At 40.9% G+C, this 12,441-nt stretch overlaps 1 long non-coding RNA gene across 1 annotated transcript in view; it reads right to left on the bottom strand.

Moving 5' to 3' along the window:
- Positions 1-12,441, bottom strand: part of LOC135740292 (uncharacterized) — a 103,890-nt gene that overhangs the window by 76,727 nt on the left and 14,722 nt on the right. Inside the window, exon 2 of the long non-coding RNA XR_010529172.1 lies at positions 3,922-4,026. This is a non-coding gene — a long non-coding RNA (uncharacterized lncRNA). The remainder of the gene's footprint in view (positions 1-3,921; positions 4,027-12,441) is intronic.

Below are 12,441 nucleotides of genomic sequence, written 5' to 3'. Positions count from 1 at the left end.
TATAACTCCTTAAGCCCGGAATACACTGCACGATTTTTTCCCTCCTATAAGATCATTACCTTATCACACTGTGCGACAAGGCTCGTTTAAACTCGGGTATGAGAGGCATGTAGACTGTACGATGATGACACGGAAGCTTCGGCGGCGTCACACGTTGCGCAACGTCACCAGCATGCGCTCGTGGTAAACAAAAACAGGCGTGCAGGTCGTAGCAGCAAACACACTGTGCGTTGATCATGCTGAATTTCTGACACTGTCAGAAAACTATCGTAGGCTATCTTTGGACGCAAGACTGGGAGAGAGGCCGTCTTTGAACCTCTCTCATTGTACGACATAGGACCACCGATGAAGAGCCACGATCACAGAAATCGCGACGATTGTTTCACGATGGCAATCTTTCGTCTGGGACAGCCAATAATCATGCAGTGTATCCCGGGCTTTAAACCAGTACTGCTGACAAATGTCAGAGCTAATTAGCCAGAATTTTGTCAATGCGTCCCATTCACACCTGACATCAAATCATGACAAAATTAATTCTGTTAAATTTACAGCAATTTACAGCAACAGCTTTTTTGAGAAGGCCTGTTTTACTCTCCTTTCTTATTTCCACACCCATCTCGTCCTTTCTAAAACTCAATGTAAAAACATTAGCTTTTGCTTCTAGCATATATACCTGCCCTTCACAGAACCAGGGGATCATAATGCAATCTGGAGACTCATTAAATTGGATTAGACTGTACAGACAGATTATTAAACGAAAACCATCAGTAAACAGCAGCCTTATCTGCAAAAACAAGGGCACTTCAAGTGTGTCTCGACGGCTATCTCTGCAAAACTCTGACTTGTTTTTGTTTGGTAGATTATCTCCAACCTCAACCTGTGCTATTGAAGCAGAAAGACAAATATTGGTACGGCCCCGGTCAGCTAATAGCTTCAACTCGAACCGGATTCTGTACGAGCCGTCGCCTGCAGGGAAGTGTAGCGAAATCACCTCACCCACAATGTGCGCCGGTGCCCTAAGGGGGGGACAGAAAATGTGCAGGCACCTGAGCCCTGACGGAGCGAGATAACATTGCGCCGAATGTTTCCGAGAGCTCATTTGGAAACTATAGACATCCAGCTATCGCGGATACCCTGTAAAAAAAAGTTTACAGCCCCTCTGGCATCCGAATAACTCCGTAGGACAATTATGATGCCACTTCCAGGCCCTACAAAAGATATTTTAGGGTACACTAAAGCGTTCATTGCTTTTTCTTTACGAAGGAGATAAGTCTGCATCAGACGATCCATACGGAATATCACGAGCCACTTCACAGACTCAGCATTCCCGCGGACCTCTGACATTTATTGGTAAATTGACAGTAAGAAATGCATCGCAAGAGGAAATACAAGAAAGCGGCTCTCGTTTCATGGGGCGAAAAGCACACTGAAGCATTATGTATATCAGAATTTGCTGCAAAATCCACATTAAAGGACAACGCAAACTCCCTTGCATTTCATCCCTTGATGTTTACATCAATATTCTGAGTAAAGGATGCTGCGCTCTTGCACGACAACAATATTTGCACAAGCGTAGCAGGGTAACAGATACTACGTATACTCTTGATACAATAAAATCACATGCCATATGTTCAATCTATAGCACAGAGACTTTATGAATTACATCAGACCTGCGATCCATCCCCATTGATTAGAATGATAAATTAGGCAGCTGTACTTAGCAACAGTGCTGCCAGCAGGGAGTAGATAATCTCAGCTACAAAACACCTCCATCTTGTCATGTCTCTACATCAAACAACCGAAAGGCTCGGTTGCCTTTAAAGGACAGACGAGGCATAGCAGCCACCTGCCAAAAAATACAAACCGCTGCGTCGCACGCTGGTCCGGGGAGATATTCCTGAGACTTTGATGGCATGTGCCTGGAATCGTAAGATAATTACGTTCGAGTGTTTGCGAGAGTGCGCGTGTAACTCCTCATCTTATGATGACACACAACCATAGGAAGCCAAAAGACAAGAGATTGGTTGGGCCTATTTTTAACCAGCGTTATTTCTAGGTAACTAATTAAATGCAAGCGGATTAATGACATTGACCACATTCAAAAGGTCACTGAAGGTGATGCAAATGTCTGGAAGGCTCTTAAAAACACTGGGATAACATGGATAATCAGGTCCATGCCGGTGGAGTGCATAATATCAAAAACTACAAACACCAGGATCATTAAACTTTTATACTTAAAGGTGCAGTGTGAAGAAGAATCTCTTCACAAAAAAAGCTAAATAATATACAAAACTATATGATCAGGGGTGTATAAAGACCTTTCATTATAAACCGTTATGTTTTTATTACCTTAGAATGAGATGTTTTTATCTACATACGCAGAGGGTCCCCTTACATGGAAGTCGCCATTTTGTGCCGCCATGTTTCTACAGAAGCCCTTAACGGACAAACTTTTTTACTAAGTTGTCTCCGACGATGAAATGTTTGGCGTAGCTTCTCTGTGCGTTTCAAAAGCGAGGGGTGAGCAGTGGACTAAGCTGTTGGTTGCAATGTGCAACCTTACCACTAGATGCCACAAAAATTTACACACTGCACCTTTAAACTGTTAGATTGATATTAATTGTAACCCTGGACCATAAAACCAGTCATAAGTTGCACAAGTATATTTATAGCAATAGCCAACAATACATTGCATGGGTCAAACTTAGCGATTTTCCTTTTAAGCCAAAATTTATTAGCATATTATGTAGATCATGATCAGGAGAATATTTTGTAAATTTTTTAACGAAAATATATAAAAACTTTATTTTTGCTATTAATTCATTTATTTATTAGCTATTCATACTTTCAGATGATGTATAAATCTCAATATCATCAAAGACAATCCCTTATGACTGGTTTTGTGGTCCAGGGTCAATATAGGGATGCATAACGATTAATCGCGATTAATCTATAGCAGAATAAAAAAAAATTGTTTACATCATACTGTATGTGTGTGAACTATGTATAATAGTTATGTATATATAAATATGCACACATGCATGTATAATATTAAGAAAAATAAATATGTATATATTAAGAATTTATATTTATATATAATAGAGACATAACATGTAAACATTTCTTAAATATATACATGTATGTGTGTGCATTTATTTATACAAAGTTATAATACACAGTTCACACACATATATGATGTAAACAAAAACGTTTACTTTGCTATAGATTAATCGCAATTAATTATTATGCATCAATAAATCATTTGGACACATTTATCCAAAGAGTCTTACAATGTTTTTTTCATCAGTATGTGTAAATCGGGGGAATCAACCAACAACGTTTGCACTGCCAATGCAAACCTATGCACACAAAGCTAATACTTTAACTGAAAACTTGGAACTACTTTACAATAGAGTTGTATTTATTAACATTAGTAAATGTGTTAGCTAACACAAAATAAGATGAATAAATTATTTTGATTATCAATTAATGTTAGCTAATGCATAAACTAATGTTAATAAATTCAACCTTGTTGTAAAGGGTTACAGTACAGTACCAAAATTAAAATGGGAAATACACAAAACACAAGTATTTTCCATAGACTTCTAGACCCACTGAACATTTTCATGTTCCTATATAAGCTTTCTGAGTGTGGGTTTGAGAGCATATGTGTGTGGGCAAATCCAACGTGAGTTTTCATGCTTGTGGCCCAGAACACAGCTGTTGATTTCTTAACAAGGCCAAACGAAAGGTTAAAAAGCAGCTACCGAAGAAAACCAAACAGATGGGGCCAGAGCCAGGAAACAGCCCTGCTAAATCTGGAAACATCAAGTCCATCTTTTCTACTGCTGTTTGGTTGGAGAAAAACCTATTGAGGTGCAGGTCAAAAGATGAAGGTTGAGGGTTAGAACGGAGACACACCTCGCAGCCTTTCTCCGGGTTCCTCTTCCAGCGCTTTATCTCTGGTTTCTTCTCCGAGTAAAGCCCGGTGTACGTCTGCACCCGTCGGTTCAAGGCCAAAATATTCTAATGGAGAAAGAGAGAGTACAAGGCAGGTTAATGTAGTTTAATATTATGCATAGATTGTGATACACTGAGGCTTCAACTTGTAGTTGAATTTGTGTGTGTGTGTGTCTAACAACTCCCACACACATTCTTGTACTTGAACGAATGTGAATCTCGGCAAGGACATTTTCAACGCTTTGGGAAATCGTTGTGCTCAAAGTTTCACAGCTGAACAATTAAGGGAGTTCTGAGGACGACTCATAAAGACTGCCAACAGGCTGTCTTTAAAGAATCAAGAACGTTTCCAGATGTCTGTCATTCCTCAACGAGAGCGCCACAGCATCTTTTCACACTAGAGAGCTGACCTTGAAACTCATTTACTTTTCAAATATGTAATGCTTCTGAAAAACACACACACATGCACGCTTCCATTCAGATTATTTCAACTCACTCTTGTCCTTAACATCATGAAAAGATTTAAAGAATTTCAAAGAGGTTGTGTTTGCTAAGGTATGTTGTTACCTTAGACTTAGGGTCAGGTTTATCAAGTTTTCTCTAGAACTCTGTGCTCTCTACCCTGACAAACGCAACACCCAGGCAACCAAACAGCAACACTCAGACAACCACCCACAACACCACGGAAATGACACAGCAACACACAGGCAACCACCTAAAACACCCTAACAACCAAACATCAAGGCACAGGCAACAATCCGCAACACCCTAGAAACAACAAAGCAATGCCTGGGCAACCACCCACAAAACCATAACAACCATTCAGCAATGGCCCGACACCCAATCACAACCATAGATATGTATATAAAGGCTAGATGGCTCGTCCGCGCTGATGGCCAATTGAGTGGAACGTCCGCATTTTGGCGGCCATCTTAGGACAGGGCGCTCGCTCACTCGTAGCATTGAGTTTTAATGATGCAGGTACTTTTAAATGACCATAACTTGCTCAATTTTTTACCGATTTTCAAACGGATTGGTTTGTTATAAACGTCAAAGATGTACCTATGACACTGAATACGTATACTAAAAATAAATAAAAAATTCATGAAACATGTTAAAGCATCCATAATTATAGCCACGTTAATAACGTTTGTAAAAAACCAAACCGTTTGTAAATCCGTCAAGAATTCAGCAAGTTACGAGCATTTTAGTTGGCGTATGTCACTCACCTTCCGTCCACAGCAGCAGGGAGCAGCACTATGGCAGCACTGACCTAAGATGGCCGCCAAGTGACGACACAGCTGACTCCGCCTTGAGCCATCTAGCCTTTATATACATATCTATGATCACAACACCCTAGCAATTAAATAGCAATGCCCAGGCAACCACCCATGACACCCTAGAAATGACACAAAATACCTAGGCAACCACCTACAACCCTCTAACTACTACTTAGCAATGCCCAGGCAACCACCCACAACACCCTAGAAACATCACAGCAACACGCAAGCATACATCCCCAGCACCCTAACAACCAGCCAGAAACCCACAGCAACCAGCCACAACACACTAACAACCAAACAGCAATGTCCGTGCATCTAGCCACAACACCCTATAAACAACACAGCAACACCCAGGCAACCACACACAACACCCTAGAAACAGCACAGCAACACCCAGGCAACCACACACAACACCCTAGAAACAGCACAGGAATGCTCAGGAAACCAGCCACAACACCCTAAAAACCAAACAGCAATGCCCAAGCATCCACCGCCAACACCATACAAACTAGGGATGGGCATTCGATTAAGTTTTCTTTGTCGATCGTCGGGAGAATTAACGATCGACTATCGATTAATCATTAATATTTTTATAATAAAATGTGTTATTTAACTTTTATACTTAAAAAATGCAATGAATACAAATATACAGCGTGTTTTTCCTCGATGAGACCTTTATTACAAGATCAACTTGTGGCAGACATTTAAACTATGTTTCAAACATATATGTGCGTGCATGTGCGGTGCTCTAAAGCAGCGGAACCTGCAGCTGCAAGCCAGCGTTCTTAAACAGAGACCTCATTATTTCCAAAATACATAAAAAAACAGATTCATGTTTAACATTAAATTAAACAAAAAACATAATACTTAGATCTGAAAGGTTTTGTCAAAATGTAACTCAAAATGATTCAAGCCAGAAGAAAGTGCAAGATATTAGCCTTCCTAACATTAGGCTATAACAAATTAGGCTACTTAAAGCCTCGTGAAAAATAACTAACTTAAGTAACTCGCATAAAACTTCTGCACCAGTCTACTGATTTTTTTTTTTGAGAAATAAGAGCAATTTTTGGGGTCAGACGCGACCGCAACCCATGGTGACCGTCAGTCCGGCCGCCGCCGAAAACACCCGCTCCGAGGAGACTGACCGGGATGCACAGGTACCTCAGCGCTAACTTGGCTTATTCCGCATACAGAGTATGTGTGAAACAGCGTGCGTTTTGTGAACCCCATTCCATTCACCATTGTTTAATTATACTAACATAGTCTTTTAGTTTTTATTTGTTGTAAAACAACAGTAGACACAAATTTACTATGGTCTCCAACTCCACAATATACCATAACCATGGTATTTGTAGTAAAATTGCAGAAATACAAATCGTTTTAATCTGCAAAAAAAAATAAAACATTTTCACAATGATAAAATCATGGCTAATTTTCCTAAGGTAGTAATTACAAAATTATATATGTTTTAAAGACGGAGAAGCGCACCTGTCAATCTATTACATAACAGAGCGAGGCCAGAGACAAACATGCTCATAAACGGGAGTAATATGGAATAATGTGTGCATCTTTGAATAACTGTAAGTATACATTTCTTTTAAATATATTTTGTCATATAAAGTTTTGAGACATGGCCTAATAATGCTTTTTTCACTTTAATTGCTCATTTAGACTTATTGTGCGTGTAACAGCGTTTTTGACGCATTTACCTCAGAGATTATTTTAGCAATATTGCTTTTTTCCGGTAATAATAATACAATTTATATTTCAATCCTGTTTCATTGTCTGTTTATTCATTTCATTATGCTGTTATGTTAATGTGAGGATATTTATTTGCCATATGAAACATGCCGTTATATGAATACTTTTGTATAATATTCAAATATATGCGGAATAATGTGTGCGTCTTTGAATAACTGTATGAATACAGTTGCTTATTTTTGTCATAAAGTTTTGAGAAATAATAACATTGTGAGGATTTATTTCCATATGAGACGCTTTTTGTCGTTGAATACTCTCGTTTATTATTTGGAAATCATATACATACATAGTAGGAAATATATAATGTGGCAGGGTAGACTTGCAAAGTTACTCTGCTTATTTTTATTTATGATATATGTGGAGATAAATAAAGCATTGCAAAACTGCTGATTCGATCCATTCAGATCCTGACCACCAGGATAGAGATTTTAAACATCCTTAATACACATTTACTAGTCTGTCAAATAATATCTAAAATATATTGTTTTGTGAAAAAAAAAATGATGCTTTGTTCTATTGTTTATGCGGAAAAGTGTGACATGAACGTTTTATATGCAGAATAAGCGGTCAGCAGCGCACTGCAACGGGTGCTTGATGGATTCGCCGCACACATACGCAAACGCACTGCATAAGGAGTATTTGTGAAACAGGAGTTAGATAAAAAAAATGCATTCAATTAATTGATAACAAATTAACGTGATCGACGAAATTCTTAACAATCAATTATCGATCGTCGATTAATTATGCCCATCCCTAATACAAACAGCACAGCAACACACAAGCATCCACCCCCAACAACCTAACAACCACTCAGCAACCCACAGGCAACCAGCCTCAACACCCTAAACACCAAACAGCAATGTCCAGGAAGCTAGCCACAACACCCTATAAACAGCAACACCCAGGCAACCACACACACACGACAACACCCTAGAATCATCAACACCCAGGCAACCACACACAACACCTTAGAAACAGCACAGGAATTCCCAGGAAACCAGCCACAACACCCTAACAACCAAACCGCAATGTCCAGGTATCCATCCACAACACCCTAGAAACAGCACAGCAACACCCAGGCAACCACACACAACACCCAAGAAACAGCACAGCAACACTCAGGCAACCACACAAAACACCCTAAAAAAGGACACAGCCACACCCAGGCAACCACACACAACACCCTAACAACCAAACAGCAATGTCCAGGCATCCAGCCACAACACCCTAACAACCAAACAGCAATGCCCAGGCAACCACCCACAACACCCTAGAAACAGCACAGCAACACCCAAGCATCCACCCCCAACACCCTAACAACCACTCAGCAACCCACAGGCAACCAGCCATAACACCCTTACAACCAAACAGCAATGCCCAGGCATCTAGCCACAACACCCTATAAACAGCAACACCCAGGCAACCACACACAACCCCCAAGAAACAGCACAGCAACACCCAGGCAACCACTCACACAACACCCAAGAAACAGCACAGCAACACCCATGCAACCACACACAACACCCTAACAACCACTCAGCAACCCACAGGCAACCAGCCACAACACCCTAACAACCAAACAGTAATGTCCAGGAATCTAGCCACAACACCCTATAAACAGCAACACCCAGGCAATCACACACACAACACCCTAGAATCATCAACACCCAGGCAACCACACACAACACCTTAGAAACAGCACAGGAATTCCCAGGAAACCAGCCACAACACCCTAACAACCAAACCGCAATGTCCAGGTAATCATCCACAACACCCTAGAAACAGCACAGCAACACCCAGGCAACCACACACAACACCCAAGAAACAGCACAGCAACACTCAGGCAACCACACAAAACACCCTAAAAAAGGACACAGCCACACCCAGGCAACCACACACAACACCCTAACAACCAAACAGCAATGTCCAGGCATCCAGCCACAACACCCTAACAACCAAACAGCAATGCCCAGGCAACCACCCACAACACCCTAGAAACAGCACAGCAACACCCAAGCATCCACCCCCAACACCCTAACAACCACTCAGCAACCCACAGGCAACCAGCCATAACACCCTTACAACCAAACAGCAATGCCCAGGCATCTAGCCACAACACCCTATAAACAGCAACACCCAGGCAACCACACACAACCCCCAAGAAACAGCACAGCAACACCCAGGCAACCACTCACACAACACCCAAGAAACAGCACAGCAACACCCATGCAACCACACACAACACCCTAACAACCACTCAGCAACCCACAGGCAAACAGCCACAACACCCTAACAACCAAACAGTAATGTCCAGGAATCTAGCCACAACACCCTATAAACAGCAACACTCAGGCAATCACACACACAACACCCTAGAATCATCAACACCCAGGCAACCACACACAACACCTTAGAAACAGCACAGGAATTCCCAGGAAACCAGCCACAACACCCTAACAACCAAACCGCAATGTCCAGGTATCCATCCACAACACCCTAGAAACAGCACAGCAACACCCAGGCAACCACACACAACACCCAAGAAACAGCACAGCAACAATCAGGCAACCACACAAAACACCCTAAAAAAGGACACAGCCACACCCAGGCAACCACACACAACACCCTAACAACCAAACAGCAATGTCCAGGCATCCAGCCACAACACCCTAACAACCAAACAGCAATGCCCAGGCAACCACCCACAACACCCTAGAAACAGCACAGCAACACCCAAGCATCCACCCCCAACACCCTAACAACCACTCAGCAACCCACAGGCAACCAGCCATAACACCCTTACAACCAAACAGCAATGCCCAGGCATCTAGCCACAACACCCTATAAACAGCAACACCCAGGCAACCACTCACACAACACCCAAGAAACAGCACAGCAACACGCAGACAACCACACACAACACCCTAAAAAAGACACAGCCACACCCAGGCAACCACACACAACACCCTAAAACAGCACAGCGACACCCAGTCAACCACACACAACACCCTAAAAAAGGACAAAGCGACGCTCCGGCAACCACCAACAACACCCTAAAAAAGGACACAGCGACGCTCAGGCAACCACCAACAACCCCCTAGCAACCAGCACATCTCTGATGAAAATAAACATTGCATGCAACACATGCAACAAAACATTCCAATGCAAGAGAAAAGAAAGAAGAGCAATAATTTAAATATGCCATTTTTGTTTGTATTTTTTTCAATCCTGTAGATCACAGGTGTAGTTCAGTCTGACAGAGTGGCTGAGGTCCACCTGAGGTCACCTGCCTTTAATGAAACCTGAGTGTCAGTCCTCGCCCCTCTCCAGATCTGCAACGCCATTATCGACCCCTCCCCTCTCGTCCTAACAACAAACACACAGGCTCGCACCTCTCCATTACAACAGTGACCCACTCAGCCCCAGAGACCAAGTGCTCCTGCAGGCAAGAGCTCAACCAATACATAATTACCACTGTCTCATTTTTACCACACTGGCTTTGTACCATGTTAAACTGATACCAAATTCAAGAAAAGCTTAAAAACGGTGAAATGTTCAGATATGCATAAGAAGTTACAATAAACAAGTATAAAACATACAGTATATAAACCCATTTGTCATATTGCTATTAATAAGCCACAGCCTCTCATGGCGTATTGATTTAATGTTGGAAGATTACCCACAGTCATATAAAAAAACTAAAGTATGTCAATATACTATTTAACATCGATATGAGTTTAACCGTAACGTGTTGGCATATGATGTATATATTCCTTAGCTCTCTTTTAATTTAAAAAAAGTATTGATTTGATTTATTAGACATGAAAAATGAAATACACATAATTGTCAAGGACAACACAATAAATTCAAAAAATATATTTTCATTGTGTGAGATATTTTTCTTTCTTTTTACCAACCTTTCCCAACAACATCGGCGACCAACCTCAATTAGTGTCCCGCAGGCAATGTGACAACACACGAAGCTTCGTCTTTTAATACTTTCACAGTAGGCTAGATGAAAGTCTATTTCATACAGAGGTATGAGATGTTAAAAGGGCCCATAGACGTACGGTTACCCGCCTCGCTCCCGCAGTGCTCGACGCGCGCGTCTCTACAAACGTCCCGCTCTTTGCAAAGCCAAACATCAGCCTATTAATATTTTAATTTCACACCTAATAAAATGTAGTTAAAGCACAGCGTGAGATACAGGCCAAAACAATAAAACCCACCTCTTCTGGTTTTATTGCATGTTACGGACAACATTACTTATACATTTCCATATAGTGTGGTGAAGAAAGGCTAATATGTTCTTTGAGGCCAAGCCTTCAGGTAAACCAGGAGCTAATAACAAAGTCGTTCGGAGGAAAAACTGAATTCAGAGACCATAATCAGCCTGAGGCTTCCATCTTTTAAACTACGCTGGTGTTTGCAAACGGGACTTATTACAATGCCTGCCTCAGAAACCCAGCGTTTGTTAAAGGGAGATAGAAAGATTAGAAATCTACAAATACAATTACCATTTGATACCCAATTGGAGGACGGACCACAGAAAAGCCTTTATTAATTAAGAAACGCACTCAGTGCAAAACAATTTCAACTATTAGGCGTTCAAAAAATAACAGCTATTGAAAAAGATTAAACTGCATTTAACAACATTTGCATAATAAATATATTCATTATGGAGATGCTATTACTTATAAAAACGGAAAACAGCTTTAAAAGTTCCTCTTTGCAAAATTTTGCTAGAAAACGTCAATTTGTTTATTTAAAATTATTTCTTTTTTAATTTCCAGAAAAACAAAAGGAGTGGCAGCATAAAGTCATATATTAAAATTTTTGTACATTCGATTTAGCTGGTAGTCCCCCTGTAGTCGACAATATTATTAACTCTTTCCCCGCCATTGATGAGATCTCGTCAATTAAGAGAAAACGCTTCCCCGCCAATGACGAGATTTTCCGTCTTTCCGCAACAACGCTTCCGCAACTTTTTAAAGATCGCTCTGAATGGGATCTCTATGAAAAGTCTGTCACAAAAATGGAATTATCTCTGCTTTTTGCTCAAAATGTTGTGTTTTTGCAGAAACCTACCCATATTCAAAAGCTGATTGCAAAAGAACCACTGAAGGTAGGATGAAACGTTTTTTTTTTTGTTTGAAAGCAAAGGGTCTGTTCTTTCATTTGGTATATTGTATGCTTATATATTTAAAGAAGAACATTTTCTGGAAGGCATTAAACTTTGGTGAAAATCATGTAAAACGCTGGCGCTGGCTGGCAACTTTTTTTTAAAACGCTGGCGGTGAAAGAGTTAATTAAAGTTTATCTTTGTGCATCATAATACCATATTATGATGTTGAAGCGTGCTGAGAACATAATACGTGCTGAGAGTAGGGCTGGGCAATATGGCCAAAGAAGTATCGCAAATTTGTTTTCCCCTTAT

The sequence above is a fragment of the Paramisgurnus dabryanus genome, chromosome 22 (genome assembly GCF_030506205.2).
Source record: "Paramisgurnus dabryanus chromosome 22, PD_genome_1.1, whole genome shotgun sequence".
Lineage (NCBI taxonomy): Eukaryota > Metazoa > Chordata > Actinopteri > Cypriniformes > Cobitidae > Paramisgurnus > Paramisgurnus dabryanus.
Note: the sequence above shows the minus strand (reverse complement) of the source record. Positions and strands in the feature narration are given on the sequence as shown.